Here is a 21,700-nt window from a genome sequence, read left to right as displayed (position 1 = left end):
TTCTATTTCTATGAGTGCTCATAGGAAAAAGCCAGGTACTCAGGGTCAATGAGACTTGATTAAGAAATTCAAACTGGGATAGCCTTTTGTTGGGGACTGTAACCTGGGAGTGAAACTGGCAGTGAAGTAAGTGAGGAAACATCTCTGGTTGTAAGAATATTTCTAGGGAAGAAGGTTCCCTGATGGGCTGGCATGGGAATCGCTGTGGTTGTGAGCCCCGTGTTGCACTGTGGGGTTGTGGGCAGGGAAGGAGAGAGGCTGTTCATACTGGTCATAGTCAATACAGTTTGTAAACAGCTGAGTTCTGTTCCCTCACAGCTCAGACACATGCAGGACATGAGGATGCTTAGCTAATGACCAACAGTTGTTATCAAAGGCCAAGAGTGGGGTGGGGAGGAGAGATGGGGCCACCTTCTGGAAGAACCGCTGCCCCAGGGGACCAGGAAGGTAGTGAATGATTGGGGATGCACAAAGTGTTTCTATGGCCTCATCAGGTAGTTCCTATTTTAAACTGATAGTCTGGAATATATGGTCAAATGCGGTGGAATGTCTGCTCTTATTTTAAGTTCTACAAACACTTAAACGGATAGATTTCTATCTCCATTATACAAGCACTGCTGGGTGACCTTTATAGTCAATGTGAGGATCAAAAGAGTGAGTACTTATTAATGCTATTACCATGCTTCTACTGAATTAACACTTCAGCAACAGTATAACGGCCACGCTCCTTAACAACTGCCTCTGTAAGGGTCTTGTAAGTCACAAATAATAATTATAAAGAAAATATATTAAAAATAATAACAATTACAGTTACAACAACTATGTTGTTTATAACGATGATAGTGTTAGCATCTCCCTCTCATATTAAACAGTACCCAACACTAGATTCCTTAGGAAACAACACCAATGCATTTTTGGACTTTTCTAAGTCTTCACCCAATGAAGCCTTTTTATTCACATTGGTCCACCAAAGCCAGAATTGCAGTTCCTTGCATGGTGGGCTGCCATGCTGCGATGTTCTGGGCTTTCTGGCACAATGCATCTATACTGGGTAGTCAAGGTTCCACGTACCCACTCTGATTTCCAATATATTGTTCTCCAGAGCCAACAGAGGGGCCACTGGAAAGAGGCCACATATACTGTGGTGAACCCAAACTGAATACCTGTTGAAGGAATGGACACAAAACATGAAGTGGTGGATGGATGGAAGGACAACATAAATTCTTTTACTCCTGTAAAGAGAGAGGGGAAAATGGTGAACTAAATCCCAAAGAGAAAAGAAGTTCATGGTAATAATAATGTTCAACAGTGAAAGAATCCAAACAAAAGGCAAATATAAAATCTCTGGGAAGAAGACTCATTACAACCTGTTTCTTTCACATATATACCCTTAGTAGGAATAACATACTTAAAAATCTTCAACCAACCATAATTATTTGCTCATAATAAACTTGGGAATCTTGAAGCATATTATTCACTCTCAGTGTTGAAATAATACAATCTTGGAAGATGATTTGTATTTGAGGATTAAAAAAAGAATATTGTGGATGTATCTAACAATTTAAATAGAAATAAGAAATGTACCTTTGGGAAAGCTATGCATAGAGAATGTTGGAGGAAATACACTGAATATAGGCAAGTGAGCAAGCTCCCTTGAGTCTGGGAAAGTGAGTGCAGCACATTCAGAGGGTCTATGAAGTTATTACAAGTCACAGAAAGGTATGCAATTAAAGTGTCTTCCTAAGCAAAATATTCTTCTTCAGGAATTTTTATCTTGATATTTCTATGGTCTGTGTGGTCACAGGAAGTCAAAGTTATGGTGGTGGCTTAGAAGTTCTTTTCTCTCTGTGTGTAATTTACAGGGCAATGCTACAGATGGGGCAGCAGAGATCTGTGGTAAGCTGTTCCATAGGGTGGGGGAGTGGTTAGAAATGATAAGGTCAGAGATCTAAAAGACTTTTAGACCCTCCCCTCCTAACTGGCAGACCTTTAAAGTAAACTAGCACAGGTATGTAACTAAGACAGTGGATGAGAGGCAAATTTATAGTCCCTTTAGTGTTACTGCTCAGTCAAGGGGTAGGGACCACTCTGGCCAGGAACGGCAAGACCGTGAATGGGGTGGATGGGTAGGAGGAGCTGACATTTGCTTCTGACCTGAGAGGCAGGCGTGTGTTGCAGAAAAGCCGACAGTGCTGGAAAGATGCAGTAGGTCCACAGCCCAAAAGGAGCTGTCATATTCAGGGAGGTCAGAGAGCAAGAACCAGAGTTAGTGACGCCACAGGGTCAGCAGCGTGGCAGCATTGATGTCAGTATCTGTGTCCATAACCCACCTAACCCTACATGAGCTCATCTGCCTACGGGGGCAGGTAAGTAGCAGAAATGCTTGGAGTGGGTGCAGCCACTGGCAAATTGGCAAGTGGACATCCTAAGGAAACGCAATGCTCACCATCACCATATTGGAAATAGGGCCTCACAGTGTCAGATCTCCTTCTTATTCAAGAGAAGCCAGAAATTATGAGTTTATTAGCAATCAACCCAGATCAAAACCCAGGAAAGATATCATTTTATAATGACAAAGCAGGCACAGACTATTCAGAAATAAATTAATGAAAAATATTAAGAAGATTCTGATAAATGATTTAAAAAAAGAAAAAAAAAAGATGATTGAATGAACAGTAGAATGCACCACCCTCTTCAGTGGGCAGACTCAAATTTGGGGGACATAGAACATTTTTTCTCCAAAATAAATTTAGTATCTGAATGAAAATTTAGTTAATATTCCCAAATGGATTTAAGAAAAAAATCTGAAAGGTGATCCTAAATGTATTCCAGAAATATACCCATATATACAAATAAAATAATGAGGAGGGATGTTTGAATTTGTAGTATTAGAGACATTCTGGAAAAGGATAAAACAGGACCAACTCTAGGAGGTATTAATCTATGTTCATGGAAACATTATAGAAATAGTGCACTGAGAGTATGAATGAAATAGATTACATTTCAAGAATAGACGTGGATATTTGTGAGATTTTAGTAATATTATAAAACTGACACTTCAAATCAGTGGATTCAAGTACTGCAGTAATTAGCTAAATCATTGGAAGACCTGGTACAGTGTCCTCATTTATGACATTAAAATAAATTCCAGATAATTTTTTAATTAAAAAATAAAACACCAGAAATAACCCAACATGATTTAATCTGTTCAGATTTTCAAGCGAGAAGAACTTTCTAAAAAGCTTTTGGAGCAAAGACCAAAAAGAGCAAAGGCCCAGCAACTCAGCAAGGCCAGAAACGCCCACTGTAAAACAAAACTAACCCTCGCCCAACCCTCTCTCACGGTCCTGTGTTGCTCTCTGATACTTTCTACACTTTCTTCTTCCCTTTAAAGTCCAGTTTCTTGGAGAAGTACCTGCGCTGAAGACTTCTCCAGGGCTCAGAGCCCTGCATCCCCCACGGCCCTCATCGCAGCACTGAGACAGGAGTTGCACTGCCGGTGGCTGCGTGTTTCAAACTAGTCGGCACTTCCAGCTCCTATTTATTTGATTACCAGTTAGCTTTTGCCGTGGACAAATATTTTCCTCTCAGTGGAATATTTTCCCCCCTTAATTTTTGTTTTACTTAAATAAATTTAAAAAGCCCAGACAGAAAATTGTGTGTGCACATATGCACACACACAGATACACACAGATCTGTTTTTTAAAGTCTACCTAAGTATAGTCCTCCTCTGCCTTTTCCCCAGTCTTGGCAATTAAAGCTGGGTTTTAGCTCTTGCTTTTTTGCCCCACACACACACCCTTTCTCACTATGCTCCTTTTAGTCAGTGTTCAAATCCCTCTGAAGCCAAGTTACAGCCTTCTCTGTGTTGCCTCAACTAGTTTCTCCCAACTGCTCTGATATTATTCTTTCTCTTGCTGGATTTCTCTTCTCCCATGTGCCATGTACATGGCCCTTTTCCCCAGGGCCTTGTCCTCAATCCTTCACTTGGCAGGAATGAATCGCCCCCACGGCCTCACCCGCAGCTCCTCTGAGCTCCTGACTGTTGAATCCAGCTTAACAACGGGCATCACTCCTCAGATGTCCCATAGACACTTTGCAATCAAAATGCCACACACAGAACAATCTCCTGGAAACCATCTCCTCCCCTTACACTCCCCCTGCAGATCCGCTCTCCAGATGGGTCACTGGAAAGTCACCTCAGCAGCTCTGTGGCCCGCCGCCGCGGCCCTGCAGTCCCCTCTGCAGCAGTCACCACTTCTGCCGCCCACGTCTCTATCCCTCTGCCCAGGGCCTCTCTGCAGGCATGTGCCACTTGTCTGGATTACCTGGAGTGGCCCCCGAAATATCCTTTCCCACCAAAATATGGGCCTTCTCCCAAAAATATTATTTTCCATTCTGCTGCCAGTATAACCAGATCTTCTTTAACATAATCATTATGCAATTCTCTTGCTTACATATATTCCAATATAGCGCTGTTTTTTTAAGGATACATTCAAGTCTAAGCACACAAGACCCATCATGACAGAGGCCTTGTGCACCTGATATTCCCACCTGTGGATACTTTGTTCTAACCCTACTTGTTGTTCTTCAGTCTGGCCAAGCCGCTTCATGCCGTGTACTCTTATATGTCTCTACCTCTCTGCATGAAGTGTCCACTCCCTCTACCACACATTAGAGAGCTAACTTCCTTTCACCTTTCAAAATTCAGTTCAAATATTTCCAGCTCTATGAAGTCCAATGTGTGTTCACCTGCTTAGCAATCCATCAACTACTCGCCAAGTCTCGCCTGCCCTGCAGAGTGCAGACACCATGTCTTACCTGTCTTGGTCTCCCCAGCAGTTGATACAGTGTTTGGCATAGCAGGTGCTCAGTGTTTGTTGGATAGATAAACGAATGAATCAGTAAAGTGATGAGAGGTCTACAATCCCCCCCAGTAACTCAGCTGCCATTTTGGAAAGTTCATTCTGCGGAGTTAAGGAAATGTCAATGCAGGTGGTGAGCAGACAGAACAGAGGTAAGGGCGTGGGGGAGAAAGGCGGTCCTGGAGAGCGCAGGAGAGGAGTGGGTGGGAGAGCACTGGAGAGAGAGGGAATGGAGGGGGCGGGTGCAAGGAGATGTTGAAGAACAACTGATATTAAATGCAGTAAATTAAATAGAGAACATAATAAATGAAGGGAAGATCAAGTTAACACAGCAAGGATGGAAAAGGCAGTACCAGAGACGAAGAGCTCTCACTTCATCACTTACTGCATTTCACTTACGGCACCCGCCCTCTGGGAAGGCAGCGCCAAGTTCTTGAGAGACTGGTGTTTGTGCTGTGGGTGCTCTAAGTACAAAACGGTATCTTATGGCTTCCAGATTTTAAGACTGATAGATTATTTCTCTTATGTCCCGTGTCTGAGTTCTCAAACAGCAGGATCTTTTGCTTCTGGGGGTGAGCTATTGTGGTTAATAACTCAGGGTTACTCCAATAATCTCAAAGGACAGTGGGGAAATCACTAGAACAAATAAAAGAGAAATTTCACTCAGAAAAAAACATATGCCCTATAGAAACTTGTGGGGGCCTTGGGGGCAATGTTACCGCCAACTCATCTAACAGTTGTATGTGAGTGCATTGAAATTCCAAGCTCAAGTCACTTAAACACGTATGAGAACCAGGGTCCAGGCTGTGGTGCTTCAGACATGCACGGGAAGATGAAAAGCCTGACTATTGCCTCCGACAGGATCAGTCCAGCCGGGGAGCGCAATGGACACAGACATGATCACGCACCATCAAGACAAGAATCAACTGCAATTCATGCTTAGAAAGGAGAGCAGAAAATCTCTAAAATGTTGAGGGTTTGCTGCCAAGGCTTGGCAAGAGCCCTTCCAGGCAGAAAAGCAGAGAAAGATACTTCTGGCGAAGGAGACTAGGGATGGTGGCTGGGTGTGAGGCCTAAAGAAGCAAGGGTGGAGGGCTCCAGGGTCATCTGTCAGAAGCTGTTCCCCTTCAGCAGCTAAGAGGCCTAACTAAAAAGGCAGGTGGGGTGTCATTAATGATCATGGGGAAAACTGGGAGGAGGAAACTGAGGTCAGGAGATCACCACCAAAGGCACTTTATTTGAGAGGAACAAAAATAATTCAAAAAGCACTTGGAAATCCTATCTCCCATGAACGAAAAGAACACAAAATAAGTTTCACTCCAGCGTTGAATACAGAATAACAGACTGCCTACTCTCAAAAATGGATTGAAATTTCTAATTCGTTAGGGATTATTTAGAGAATAGGAAAACGAATAAATCTGAACAATCTCTCTAGAATAGCTGTTACTCCATCCTGTTATGTAGGGTAGAGTTAGGCTGAATTATTTAATTAGTATTTTAATGAGACTATAAAGTTCTAAAAGTCCTATCCATTTCTCCCAAAAGCGTGCAACTTTTCCTTTCAATGACCTTTATTTGACTTAACTAGAACAATAACTATTTTCCAAGGCTTTTTTCGTGTGTGTTAAAATACCAAATGATATGCTGCCCTCAGAATGTTGTTGTTATTATTAATGCTGATAATAGCCCCAATAAGAAATATTTACAATTATGACTCATTTTGGAATAACAGGTCATTGGATTAAAGTCCTTTTGAAAATAAGCAGAAAAAAAGAACATAATTTCTACACCAGGGACAGGAGCTGCACCCTTAATCGAACCTGGTCACTAAGCACAACAAAAGCAAAGATGAAACTCAAATCAGACACCAGGCCACAAAGCATAGCTGACTGAAGATGACACAAAATGACCTTTCATTCACCGAGGGAATCAGATGCTTTTCTATGTATATTATATATTTTAAAAGCAATTATTATATATATAGCATGTAATTTAGGAAAAAGAAAACTCCCTCTTTCTGTAGACTTATAAACAGGAAGCCCAATGGGGTGTCTTGCAGACATGAACCGGCATGCATAAATGCAAAGCCTATTGACAAAAATACTTTCCTGTCTCCTAAGCTTAAAAAAAAAAAAGTAATTCAAGGCAGTGGTGAGCTCAAAGGTCTCAGATACAAAACGTGCACATCATCAGCCTTCTAGTAGATAAAAGTGCGCCATGCATAATAGAAAAGTTGAAGTTTCCTAGGGAAATCTATTTTGAGATGCAACAATTTAAAGGCAACCGAGAGCTCAAAACCAAGTTCAAACAAAGAGAAACAAAGGCCAAGCAAATTTACAGAAATGGACAAAGACATTGGAGAAGGAGGGGATCTGTGTTCTACCAATACTCCAGATCAGCAAATTCATCCTGAATTCAAGCCAGTGATGTGCCATGAGGTGACTCAAGGAACCAGGCTGAAACCATCGGCCAGAAGAAATAGGAAAAATGTCAAAGGCAGGTGTGAGGTGTGGAAGGGGTGACCCTGTGACCCTTGCTGCCATGAGGCAGGATGCTCTTGCGGGCTTTCTGCACAGGCTGGCGGGCTCACATGACTCTGTTTAGAAGGATATCAGCCAACAGCTGTGCCACACGGGCTGCAGCCCGTGCTGAGTCACATCTAGTAACGGTTCTGAGTTCATCCTTAGACGACATGACCAGAAGGATCTGAGAATCAATGATGGAGAATTACCTGAATGAGTATTCCATTTCATTCCTTGGCAGTAAACCTTCAGCATTGTACAACATAAATATTGACAAAGATATACACAGGCAACCTATTTGAAAGCCTGACTGCATAATTGCATCTAATTGAGAAAAGCGGGATCCGTTTCGGTATGCTAGGTCTTTGTTTGGCTCGGTAACCGATGCTTCTGAGACCCAAAGCATATTCTAGTATAACCGACAGCACAGAAATCCCCACTGATGACTTACTCATTTCAGGGTATTCATAAAATAACCCCAGTTTGCCCGTTGGATACAGATGGTTGTCCCATTCCCATCGTGGGGTGGTCTGTTCTGCTTCCGAAACTGTGGCATCATTAGATTCATGACCCAGCTGTCAAACAGATCAAATTATAAAGCAAGATATTATCAGACCAAGGTCATAAAAGTATTACTGACATTTCAAGCTGAACACATCATCTTCCCAAGAATTTAATTTCTTGTTTTCAGGATAAATTTCTTTTTATTGCTGCCTACCTACACTCAAGTATTGTGAAAACTAGTCCTGACTACGTACCTTGTGTTTACCAAAATTGTAACGACTACTACTACTTTATCTCCTACCTCCTTTTCAGGTGGGCACTTTAGCTTTTAGAAGATACCTACCCTCATTAGTTTTTTCCCCCTATTTCTCTGCTATTATCCACCATGGCATTTCCAGTTTGTAAATTGTCAGAGAAAATAAGTAAAAGAAAGAAATACAGGGTCGGTGAGCTGGTGATAAGTGCTGCAGAGGAAAATAAAGGAGGGCGAGGAATGTGTGGTAGGGAGGAGTGTGGATGGGGCAAGTGACCTTTGAATAAGGCAAAGACGGAGGCAAAGGTGTGGGCAGAGGGAAGAGTGATCACAGGCCTTGAGGTCCCTCACGCTGGACAGACAGCATGGAGGCTGGTGTGGGCCAGAATGAATAGGAAATAAGTGGTGGTTTTGGGGGGTGGAGCCTTAGAGGCTGCCGTGAGGATGTTCATTTTTCCCTCTGAAGGAATTGTAGAACCATGGAGGATCACTGATCAGAAAAGTGATACTCTACCATTGGATCGAACAGGTCCAAGACCCTAACTTCAGCTGAACAAATCAAGGGCCAAAGAAGTGACATGCCACCTCAAATTCAGTGCAGAGCTTGAAAGAAACAGCCTCGACTCGCAGCCCAGTGCTCTGCACCCTTCTGGATGTTGTCCCACAGAGCTGTCTCTAAGGTTAAATTTTTTCCTCACTCAGAGGCTTGTGGGACAACTGAATGCTTCCCCCTTTTTCAAATGGCAATTTGTCCTGAAAGGAATTCGGAGTTGGCAGTGAAACAAGGCATGGACCTGTAGACTACAGAGCTGTTGTTCCTGAAAGCAACAGCTGGCGCGTGGTTTACTCGTGGAGCTCAGCAGAAGAGACAGAGCAACAACAGACAACTTAGCGTCTGGCGGAGCTTCGGCTGACTGCACTGCACGTTTGGATGGATTTCAAATTTGGACAGTGAGGCGTCTTCACACGAAAGGCAGGTGTATACATCATACATGCCCACACGTCTGTATGCACACACACGTGGACACACACAGAGTATATGATGTGACTTGTAAAGAGCTTCCCCTGCTAGGTTTCCCACTGCCTCTGATCTCAGCGTTAAACTTTCCCTGGCCATGCTCCCAGGGTTGCTACGAGATTTCTTTGCAATGGAACATGCCCTTCGCTTCACAAACTTTCCCCAATTCTTTCAATGATATTAGGGGAAGAGCAGGGAGCTCTGTGAAGGGGTGGGGATATGGACTCGTGATACCCCTGAATCTGAATCCACACTTCATGGCTTATTTGTTATTTAACTTTATTTACATTCAAAATGCAATTGTTGCAGATCTCAGAAGTTGATTTACACTCACTGCTGTGGCAGAATGTTGCGGTCAGTAGACCCATCACTGGATCCTCTTATTCAACACGTCCTTCCAATAATTCAGATATTACTGTATCACAAAATGCCCATTTCTATATTTTGATACCTGCTTTTCAGTATAATTATCTTCCTTCTTTATTCTCTAAATCTTATGATTTTTAAACATTTTTCTGAGAAGTGTTCCACAGGCACTTTACATAAGATAAGTTGATCAAGAGATCCTGGAGTTCAAAACCACATTTAAATCCTGAGATAAACTCAACTGTGCCGTATACATGGCTAGGTTTAGTCTGCTTCCTTTGTTACTTTGTTTAGTAATTTTTGTTTCAAACAACAAGATCCTACTGCATAGCACAGGGAACGACATTCAAAAACTTTTAATAGCCTATAGTGGAAAAGTATATGACAAGGAATATATATATATATATATGTATGTATATGTGAATCACTATGCTGTATACCAAGAATTAACACAATATTGTACACCAACTATACTTTCAACAAAAAAATGTTGAAATAAAATTGGGAGGTGAAACTTCGACTGCCCAGGCTGCTGTCAAGATGAAACGATTCAAAGCAGGCCAGGTATTAGCAAACCCCCTAACACATCAAAACCCCATATGGGATCTTCTTTTTGAGCAGCACAGGCTAACCAGCTGTGGTCACCTGTAAATAAGGTTGAAGTCACTTAGACCCTTGGCTTGGGAACGCCGTGGCCACCGGGGTGGGGGTCACTGCAGCACCTACGAGAATGACGGGGACAGCCTGCTCCTGATGCCGCTCCCCAGGCCGCAGCCCGGAGCACTGCAGTCAGGTCTGAGGTCCGGCCGGGAGCGCACAGCTCCACAGCCACTCGGAGCCCTGCGGTGCGGGTGGAGCTGGGACCGTGCTCGTCCATCACCCTTCCAGGCACCCAGACTCGGGAGTCCCCTGGGGGAATTTTTCTCTGCCTCATAATTCCTGTCTCAGCCTCTTGTGGAATGCGGTCCATGCCCAACGGAAGCAGGGCTTTAACCCTCCGGGACCCAAATCCATCACTGTTTGGATCCAGGATGTAACTTCCATGTTAACTCACCTGGTGCTCCCTTCTTGTGCTGAACTGCCCTCCCCCGTCGATGACATTAGGTCGTATTAGAAGTCCCGACTTGCTTGTCCTTAGCTAAGACTCTGAGCCTCTTGCTCAGTCTTCCTGACTGGAACCACTCTTCTGTGGCAGAAAAGCTTGGGCTGTCGGCAACCCATCATTGTCCTCGGTCTTTTGGGTTTTCTGTTGGTTTATGGTTCTCATGCAGGGATACCAATTTGCACATGAGAAACACCTGTAGACATTTTAAAAAATACAGACACTGGATCCTCCCCACTCTTCAGCCAAGGCTGGAAGCTTTCTCCCTCTAGCAGGGGTTACACAATAATTTGCTTGGGAATTGACCACACATATTGGCATAATCATGGTAAATTGCCCTTTACTCAGTGCTTTCCACGTGGCATTTTCTACTTCATGTTGTCTTAGTACGTTCATTATCACATTTAATCCCTGAATTATAGATAATCACCTTTTCTTTTGAGGACACTCCTACTTGCTAATCTTGAATACAAGTATCTTTGATTCTCTTAATCTATTTCATTCCTGAGTTTCCTGTTCCTGGATTTAAAGAGTGAATTATGGACACATGTATTTAAGATTCTCTTAATATATCTATCTGACTCATCCTCTAACCAAATCATATCTGGAGAAGAGAGATTTTCTCTTTTAAATATTTGCATTTTCTTACTATATAGTAGTGCGTACACACGGTGGAAAATGTAGAAAGCATATAAAGTAAGAAAATTACAGCCATACATTATCTAAACACCAAAGGACAGTGCTATGTCATGTTGGGCATTTAACCATTTTTCTTAATATTTTATCATAAAATTTCCCTAGGGCAAGTTACTTAACCCTGGAATTGTACTAGACTTTTGTCAAGTACAGAATAACATTCCCAGAAATGACCCCAACATCAAAATAGTACGGGAGGCTGGGAAGGCCATAGGGCACTCAGCTTATTCTCTGAGTCCTACAAAGAATGCTGTTAATTCACTGATGTTACTCATTCGATGCCTGTGAGTCACTCACTCACTCAGCTGGCTCGGACTGAGACCTACTTTATACCAAGTGCCGATCCAAGTGCTGGGGAGACCCCAGAGAGAGCCTGGATCACGGCATCACTGTCCTTCATTTGCTCCCAGAATCCTACTCAACAAACCCACATGGGATTGGGGGGTGGAGGCAGGTGAGATATGGTAAAATTCATTTCATTATGTTCCTTTAGACATATTTAAATAGCATGAAAATAGTCACTAACTTTGATAAGTTTTCTTTTCCCTTCCGATGTATTTTTGAGGATGGGTATAGTTTTGGGGCAGCAAGAGTAATTGATAGATCTTTAGTATGTTAGGATTTTATATGAAAAATTAAGAAGGAAACTGGCACCTTATACAAAGGGAAGAGGCAGTGAGGAAAACACAAGCCACCCTCGAACTTGGCTACCATTCAGAATTTCTGGTATTCAAAAAAGGGAAACATAATTCAAAATATTTTCCCTAAATATTTTAGCCCAGAGTAGAAATACATGTAGGCAAAGTTCAGCTCACTGGAACCTACAACAATGTGCTTACTTAAGCGAAGGTATAAACAGACCACAGATACTATAATGCATCCTTTACTTTAAACTAGTTAATGTGAGCAAGTTTCATTTCACATGAATTGCTCAGTACCAATTTAGGAAATATATCCTTCTTGATTGGTAAAAATAGCTCACTGATAACCAGATTCAACAAAATTTAGTGTTAAATAATTAACCTATTTCCTTCAGGAAATGCTTTTGAGTAATCTGAGTTAAGTATTTCCTCTATCTGATCTATTTCTTTTCACAGAGAAAAGTAGTATTATTTGCACATGAGCTACTTTTACTCCTCTGGAGAAATCTGACTGTGAGCTCAGGGTAAGAGTTGTCTACTGCACAGTAGGGAAAAAAAAGATTCATTTCACAGCAAAGATCAGAATCTTTTTTTTGAGGGGCGTGGTGAGCTGGGGGACAAGGGAAATGCCTTTGTTTGTAGACAGACCACAGTAATCCATCCTGAAGCTGAAAGATGAAGACCTTGTGAAGAAATGTGGAAGGACACACTGACACACAAATGTGTTCACTCTGCAAAAACAGAAAGAAGGAAAGAAAAAATAATTTAACTGCCCTATAAAGAGAATGGACAGAAAATTGGTAATAAGGGAGAGTGAAGGAAAGTTAGGGAAGGGAGGAGAAACAGTGAAAGGGAACTTGGATGCGGTGGGCAGAATAGCAGGTTTCTGGAGCTTACAATGAAGGATGATAAGAAAAAAAGTAAAGTTTAAAAAAGTTACAAAGTTTAAAATAGTTTAAAAATTAAAAAATGAAGTTAAAAAATAATTTTTCTATAGTGACATGGAAGATTGTAAAATGATGGAGGATTTTATTTCAAAATTCAAGTTGTTTGAGTTTCTCCTCCATGCTCCAAACAACAGTAAGATCTGCTTGTGTAATTGGTTTTGGGGGACACCACAGAGAGGGGTGAGCAATGCAGTTCGGTTGGCCAGGAGCAGAATGCTTTTGTGGAAGGCAAGACAGAAGAGAGATCAACAGTTTCATGAGGACAGAAACTCAAAGCCAGAAATTATCTTAAAAAGCTTAGTGTGGTGGGCAGAAAAATGTCCCCCCCAATATGTCTATGTCCTTATCCCCAGAACATAGGAAGAGGTAATATTCCCTGGCAAAGGGGGCCTATGTTTGCAGTTGTGGTTAACGTTGCTAACCAGCCTACTCTAAGAGAGATGAGCTGGATTATAGAGGTGGGCCCATTGTAATCACCAGGGTAGTTAAATGAGGAAGAGGGAGACAGAAGAGGGGAGAGAGGAGAGGAGATTTGACCACAGGATCAGAGTCAGAGGCACACAACCATGCTGACCTTGAGAGAAGGAAAAGAGGTCACAGGCCAAGAGACGTAGGTGGCCTCTGGAAGCCAGAAAAGTCAAAGATACAGTTTCCCCTGAGGCCTTCAGAAACAGCCGTGCCAATATTTTGACTTCAGCAGGCTCCTGCGTTCAAGAACCCTACAAGGTTAAATTTGTGTTGTTTAGTGGAGACTATTTCTTTTTTCTTCCTACTACCATGTCATTTGGGGATACTTGTTACAACAGAAAGTGAATACACTAAGCTCCTTGAAATGTTCAGAAATTGCAGATAACACTGGACTGTCCACTTTGATATGGGATAGGGCTTATGTGAAAATCCAAAGGACAGTGTGACCTTTGCTAACATCTGCTTTTCTCATTTTTAGGAAGAGAACAGTAAGTCAAAACCTCTGTAGTTATTATTTTAGACAAGTGTCTCTTAAAACATTATGTAGCCCTGTGCCTTAGGACACCAAGAGAGTCTCTGTTCTTAGATGAACATGAATTCCATGAGATAGGGTCTTACATCTGAGTCCCACAGTGGTCTCTTATTGGCAATGAGAACTTGGGCAAATCATTTACCCTCTTTAAGCCACAGGATCTTCATTTGAAAAGGAAGATAAGAATAAGGATTGTTTGGGTGATTAAATTGTACACACACACACACATATATGTACAACATTTAATACAGCGACTAACACATACTAGGCACTCAACAAATTCCTGTTATGGATTTTTAAATGCATGTATAAAAGGAGGAGAAAGTTGCGGGAAGTTGTGGGAAAACTTAGTTCATGGCCCCAAAAAGGGCCATCTCTCAACGGGCTCTGATCAGTCAGTCCCCAGTGATGGGCTAATAAGCAGAAACTATAGCACTTGAGGATTTAATTTAAACATAAAAAGGAAGGAATTTAAACATAATTATTAAACAGGAGGTATGTTTACACTGTTGGCTGGATCATCTTATCTGCAGAGCTTTAATAAGCAGAGAGTCTCCCCTGTTTTAGAGATGGGCATGCAGGAAAATTACTTGGATGGGTGGGCCGTTCTCACCCCAAGATCACATGACTTAGTACTCACGGAAGTAACACCTCTTGTATGTTATTCCAGATGGACTGTCCTCCCATGATTATTGTCAGCTGCATCATCAGTTCAAGGAGACAGCCACCTGGGTCACACAGGAATATTAGACAGAAAATCTCATTTAAATTTTAGATAGCTCTAACATGAAATAAAGTCATTATTTTATGCCTAAAAAAATCTAAGGAACAGAGAGTAAAGACACTCTTCATTGGGCAACTAAGAGAAAACATGAAACACGTTAGACTGTCCGAACACAAAGCTGTATGCACACGTCTTCATTTCTGTATTTTCACAGCCAATACACCAGATCTCCAGGATAAGTCACAAATCTGCCCTTAAAGAATGTGATGTAGAAACACGAGAAGTAGTATTTGACAAACTGGAAGAAGAACACCTTCATGGCTAGGTTGTTCCCACAGTCAGTCTGGTCCTTGGGATCTCTGCAGCTAGAATAAAGAAAAGTTAAGTCTGTAAAACTGTGAACAGCTTTGAGACCATAATCATCAAACCCACGGACACATGAGTTAACAAGCTAAATATGTATATATATATATATACACAATTCACACTTTTTTCATATAAGCTGTTTTGAATTCCTTAAAATAGCTACTATGTTAATTCCAACTGTACACACTGTTGTAAGAGTTTCTCCCACTATGAATGCAATATCACACAAGGCAAAAAAAAAAACAAAGTCACCCGTTCCTTAAAATTTATAAGCACAACAGTATCCATTGGGCAAGAACTGTCCTCTGTCAGGTGTAAGTTGAAAGAAAGCTACTTCTAAACATCCTGCTAAGTGAAATTCTCTTGTCTCCCTGAACGGCAGGAAGGTAGGACTATTGAAGAAAACAAACAAAACACGGGGCAACTTGCTAGAAGCATTTGGGGAACATAAAACATCCTCCTAGTTCAAAATTTGAATTGGTCTTAGTGTTTTCAGAAGATGACCACTGAGCAGACAACTGGGAGAACGACCCAGCCACATGCAGTGTGTGGGAAGCAGTTAACTAGGGCCGCTAAGCCGCTGGCTGGGATACAAGCCAGAGAGAAGAAACATTTGTTATAGAAGCCACAGCTGATGAGAATGGAGCTACACTAACAGGAACAGCATGGGGGGAGGACACATAACAGTGTGATTACTTGTCCTCTCCGTAACGCACAAGCAAATCTGCCACTGGAACCACGACCCTCTTCCACTTATTTGCAATAGAGAGACTATTTACTTTCAACAATAGGGTACATGATCTAATGTAATTGAAATTATTATTAAGCACTGACATATTTACACAGAGCTTGGACATTCTAAAGCTTTCTTTGTCCCTTTTACTAATGCATAGCTGCAGCTAATTCACTTCTCATATAGGCTAGAGAAAATACGTTTACACTTGAAGTTTTCTAAAGACTGTAATGTACTGGAATTGAAGTGCCTAAAAGATAAAGTCTCTGTTTTGACCTGGTTCTAAAACTGGTGTAGAAATGACCTCAGCTGCAGAAGGAGCTTAACAGACTCAGTCATCTTGATTGCCACTTTCTCATATATGGCGTTCAGGGTCACGATGATGTTAAAACTGATGAGGGAAGCAGTGATGGGCGTGGCCCACCTGCACAGTCAGGTACTTCTGGATTGGGTCTCTTCCATTCAGGTTCTTGGGAAGTTCTGCTGAAAATACAATGAACACTGAAAGTCCGTAGACAATGATCCCAATAACTGAAGCAATGGTCAACAGGACCTGACAACCCAAAAGCCCAGCAGCATAAGGCTCACTAATGATCGTATTTTTACACAGAAAACTTGCCCCCAATCTACGCTTAAACAGACAACATGCACGTGCTGTAAACCTCACATAAACCTGAGAAGTGATGTAAATCGCATGTAAATGCCACAAGAGACGTGAATATCAGGCATGTTAAATTTTAGGGGAGGAGGAATGAAGGATGTCAAAAAGAATGAGTGCATCCACTAATGTAACATGCTGACAGCAGGAGCAGCTGTGTGCAGGGCATAAGGAATATATGGGAACTCCACTTTCTGTGAATTTTTCTGTAAACCTAAAACTGCACTAAAGAAGGAAGCCTGTTAAGTATATCTTTAAATGGCTGAAAATGGAGTAACTGGTGGCATGTTCTTTTGGAGACAAGTCTGTGATAGCAGAACCAATGAAAGTATCCCTTCTACATCTATAGAATTACTTTGGTTATGAACTAGTTGTAACCCATGAAGGGGATATGCTTCCTTTCAAGGGAGAACCTATCACTGATTCAGGGGTCAGCAGGTGCTAGCTGTCATCTTCATTCTGAATAGGACCAGTGAAGCTGTGGACATGCCCTGAGGGAAATAGTGGAAGTGACAGCAGGTCTCTGCTGATGAAAGCTTCACATGCTTTTCATACTCCTTGAGATCTTAAAATGACAGGTACTCCTACTCCCTGCATTTGCACAAGATTCATGTCCCTGATCCATTGTAGTTCTGACTGTGTGGACTCAAGGGCAACGGGAGTGTCTGAAGCATAATTTGCACGTGGCTGGTAAGGCTTCAGTTTCTCACTAGGCAGGTATTTTTCTGCCCACTGAAGAATGCACATTAAAGGTCCCATTTTTAAACTGTTTTCCTTCCATCTACCTTCTTGGTCATAGTCCAGAAGCATGTACTCAGGGTCCCTGGCTGCTCCTGATGGCTGCCCCAGAGAGAAAGCTACAAAGAATGTGAATTTCAAGACTAGGTGAACCACATCATGTTATTTACAGTAACAGCGGGAGGCTGGCTTGCACCTGCAGGGGAGAGCAGATGGAGAGTTTACAAGCCCCTCCTGGAGCCACACTCCTGCATCTGGATCCCAGCTCTGATGCTAGCTGTGGGGCCTTGTGCAAATTTCTTAACTTCTAGGGGCTTCAATCTCCTCACCCATATAATGGGGGGATAATAATAGCAATTTATAGGACTATTGTGATGAGTCAATGATTTACTAATTGTGAAAACAATTAGAACATTAACCACAGGCATGTGAAAAACTCTACCTAAGTATTAGCTATGAATATGGTGACCAAAGTCTTAAAAAGGTGTTTTTCTTAGTTTTTAAGCCATCACTTTGTAGAGAAAGCATTTTATTTTCTCCTCTACTCTCTTTCATCATCCTTTTCTTCACAGTAAGTCTTCATGATTGTGAAAGGAATAACTTTTTGGTGTGTGTGTGATTAAATGTGAAAATTAGTTAAGGCTGTGAAAAATGTATTATACAAGGTATATTAAGCCTTCCTCTCTTGTACAGCACATATAGGCTATTTAAATACTATGCATTTTTAAAAAGTCTGCATAATAATTTTTTAATTATGTATTAAGTAATCTTAATTGTTAAGATTCTTTAAATGCTTACTATTGCTTCAGCACACATCTATTTTTCTAAATCCTCACAATCACCCTGTTGGGAAGGTAATATTATATCTCTTTTACAGATGAGGAAATAGAGCCACATGGAGATGATGCAATTTGCCCCAAATGAAGCAACTATTAAGTGAAAGAACTGAGAAACTCAAAGAGCCCAAAGACACACTAACTGTAGAGCACTGTCTACTACATGGTCTGTGAAATCAATTGTAATTCATTTCAGAACTTTTACAAACTTGACACATTTCCATTTTTCTTCCAAGCACTTAATGGGTTCAATATTTCTTACGAAACAGGAAAGCTTTCCATTCTCCTTCCTCAAGTTTCTTCTTATTTATCATCTTTTCTGATCATAATTTTAACATTTGCTCATTAAAGAAAATTTAAAAGTACTCAGTACTGGACAGAACTGTTGTCCTGGATCTGTCCCCAGTCTTAGAAGAGGGCCCAGAATTTGCTTTAGGATAAATAACCTCCCTTTTGTTTTTAGTCCTGTGATTTAAGCTCGATTAACCAACTCTTTCTGAAGCACCAGAGGTAGATCTCAGTTGGTTTAAGACAAATAATACCCCTCATTGTATTGGCCTCACACATGATTGGAGAATTGGCAAATAACCCAGTAAGAGCCACTATTATGTGAGGAGATACGTGCTTGTGCCCATGTGAATGATAAGCTTCCTCTATCAAGAGAGGAAGCTGCCAAAAGAGACCTCTCTTGGTTTGGATGGATGATCTGGGATGCTGAGTGCCTAGAAGCAGCATGCTGAGACATCATTGGACACAGGACAAGACCAGCCCTTGACATCATCTGGGCTACAGTATCTCTCCTTGACTGAAGCCAGACCTCAGATCTGAGGTTTTCATTTACAGGAACCAATAAATCCCATGCATCCCCATTTTTTGGGTGTTGTTTAAACACATTGGAAATTGATTTTGTCACCTACAATGAAAGGACTCCAACTCTGAAAATGAATAAAAAATAAAATAAGGAAAATGCTTCTACCTATAGACATAATTCCTTCAGAAGGGTACATTGTTTGTATATTACAAATCATTTTATATATTAATTTTATTCTCAAGCCTATCGTAAGTGTAACACTTTGACATGTCATAAAATATTTTCATGGACACACTTTTTCATGGCTGCAAACTATTCTACTTTGTGAACGTTTGGAAGAATATTTTGGCTGAGATTTTATATATATATATATATACATATAAAAGTATGTCTGTGACTTGCATCCGTACTGACTTTTCCCTGCCATTTTGAAATACTTCCTGATTAAAAGTTTTTCAAAGCTGAATTAGTGGATTAAAACATAGGAATATTTTTGACTCTTGATATCAACTGCCAGACTGCTTTCTAAGAAAGCTTGAGGAGTACACCAGAAATTAACACAGCATTGTAAATCAACCATACTTCACAAAAAATATCCAGTAACCTAGGCATGGGATTGGTGATCACTGGCATTTCATCCTTATAAACAGAGCTGTGTCACTTGAGAGGTGGAAAACTACTTCATTTTGATGTGCACTGAGTGAATTACCATTGGAGTGTGACATCTATTTTTCTTTGTGAATGTGTGTTCCTTTTCTCTGCCTTCTATGCTCCTGAGATTTTTTGATGTTACCTTTGAAGTGATCTGAACTCTCTATGTATTGAAGGAATTAGCCCCTTGTTGGATTTGTAAACAAATAACATCCTCTGGTGTTTTGTTTAAAATTAGGATGCTTCTGATGCATGGAAATCTTTGTATACTTTCCTCAGAAACTTACTGTTCATCTAGAGTTTGTGTAAACATCCATATTTATTTCTAGTTTTTTTCTAATTGTGTTACTTTTTAAATGTTTCTGGAATTTATCACAATATATGGTTCACTGTATGATTTCAATCTTTTCTTTTCCCCCCAAGTAGCTAACGAGTGTTCCATTCACTGAATAACCTTTATTTATCTCCCTGATTTGTAATGCCTTCCATCTCTTATATTAAATTATTATTGATATCAGAGCCCATATCTGGACTTCCTGTCCTATTTTCTAATCTGGCTATTCTTGAACTACTAAAAGTCTCATTATCTTATTAATTATTATATTACTAATATGATTTTATTCACAATAAACCCCAAATCAATTTTATAACTTCTGATATTTTGGAGATATGATCTTTTAATCTAGAATCATGTGATTAAAGCATCTTTTATATCTTTCAGTAGTTTTTACTTTTATTTTTTGATAGTTCCTACTATCCTTTTCTTAGGTTATTCTTAGACATTTTACCTTGGTTGTTACTCTTGGGAAATTTTAGAAATCTTAATGCCTCCATCTGGTCTCTTAATCAGACCCTGGAGAATCCTAAACCACTGATCTGATTTGAACAAATAAGGTGAAAAGAATAGGGGGAAGCACTGTGAGCAGAAGAGACTGTGGAACCTCCAGAGTGGCGCCCTGCATTGGCTCAGATGTTCTCTGGAAAAAGTTTTCTCTATGAGACTTCATAGTTCCCAGCTTGATTTTCAGTTTTCTCAGGATTTCACATTAGATTTTAAAAAGTCTGTGGCAGGTTCTTACCCAGAAAAAGAGCACTTGCACAAAGGGTTATATGTATAAACTTTCCCCAGGTGGTAAATGGAAAACTCTCTTCTTCCTAATTAAAAAAACAAGTTAAGTCAATCAAGGGATTACACCAATGAAATGACTTTTCTCCTAATTGGTCAATAAATCCTAAACATAATTTAAAAAAAATAATTTTCAGACATAGCCTCATTATTTGTAATTGCATGGGTTTTTTCCTTTTTTTTGTTCTTTTCTTTTCCGTTAACGATGTCAAACAAACAACAAAATACGTACAGTGTTCATTTTAATACTATTTTTTGAAAATGCATGTGTGAACAGTAAACTATTTCCCTGCCATGGTCTGAGCTTGGGGGTCTGGGTACCTGACGAGGCCTGAGCTTGCCTTAGATTTCAGAAGTGACGGTAGTGACAGCATAGAGTCTGTGCAGGACAGAATGTATCAGAGGTATCGGCAGCTAACTGGTCTCCACTGTGTGTTTCTTGGTTGAGCTTTATGTGTTAATTAGCTACAACTATGAAGTTTTAGTGTTTACATTTTAGAGTTTATATTTCGAATATTTTTAAGAGATGAAATCAGTAAGAATCAAGGTTTACCTGGATTATAAAAACAGATATAGTATAATAATAGCTGTCCCTAAGTACATGGCCCTTCCTCTGTGCCAGGAAGTCTTCCAAGTAGATTCTGTACATTACTTCGACCCGTCATTGCCACAGTCATGAAGAAGCAACCCTCTTATTTTTATTTTATAGGAAACTATGGCACAGAGAAGTTAAGTTGTCCAAGATCACTCAGGAAGCAAGCTGCTGTGTTCAAATATGAATTTAGGCAACTTCATTCCCAAGCTCTCACTACCACAACGCTGGCCTCTCTAAACAATGGAGCATACTTTCGCAAGTAAAGTAAAATGCTTCAATTAAAAAACTAAACAAAAAAATATTAGGCAATTTTTTAAAAAAGGAAGTACGATAAAGTGAAATGAGTTTTCATCTTCAATTTTTCAACAAGCATGTTCTAATGAAAATTTAAACTTATTAGCTGGCAATTTTAAATTTAAAATTGGCAGTTTAAATGACCAAAAAACTTTTCTTCAGTATGTTTTGTATGCTGCCAATATGATACGTTTTTGTTTTTCAGGACTCAAAAGCATTATGTACATCTAATTTTGTCTAAGTTTCAGCTTTCA

General features: G+C 40.5%; 1 long non-coding RNA gene across 1 annotated transcript; it reads right to left on the bottom strand.

Annotated features, from left to right (window-relative positions):
• Positions 1-152: 152 nt before the first annotated feature.
• On the bottom strand, positions 153-14,671 carry LOC135319941 (uncharacterized). The gene is made up of 4 exons (XR_010379016.1): positions 14,555-14,671; positions 10,583-10,826; positions 7,839-7,962; positions 153-1,163 (listed from the first exon to the last, which is right to left on the bottom strand). It is a non-coding gene; the product is annotated as an uncharacterized LOC135319941 (long non-coding RNA).
• Positions 14,672-21,700: the final 7,029 nt, after the last annotated feature.

The sequence above is a fragment of the Camelus dromedarius genome, chromosome 35 (genome assembly GCF_036321535.1).
Source record: "Camelus dromedarius isolate mCamDro1 chromosome 35, mCamDro1.pat, whole genome shotgun sequence".
NCBI lineage: Eukaryota > Metazoa > Chordata > Mammalia > Artiodactyla > Camelidae > Camelus > Camelus dromedarius.
This window is presented reverse-complemented; position numbering and strand designations above follow the sequence as displayed.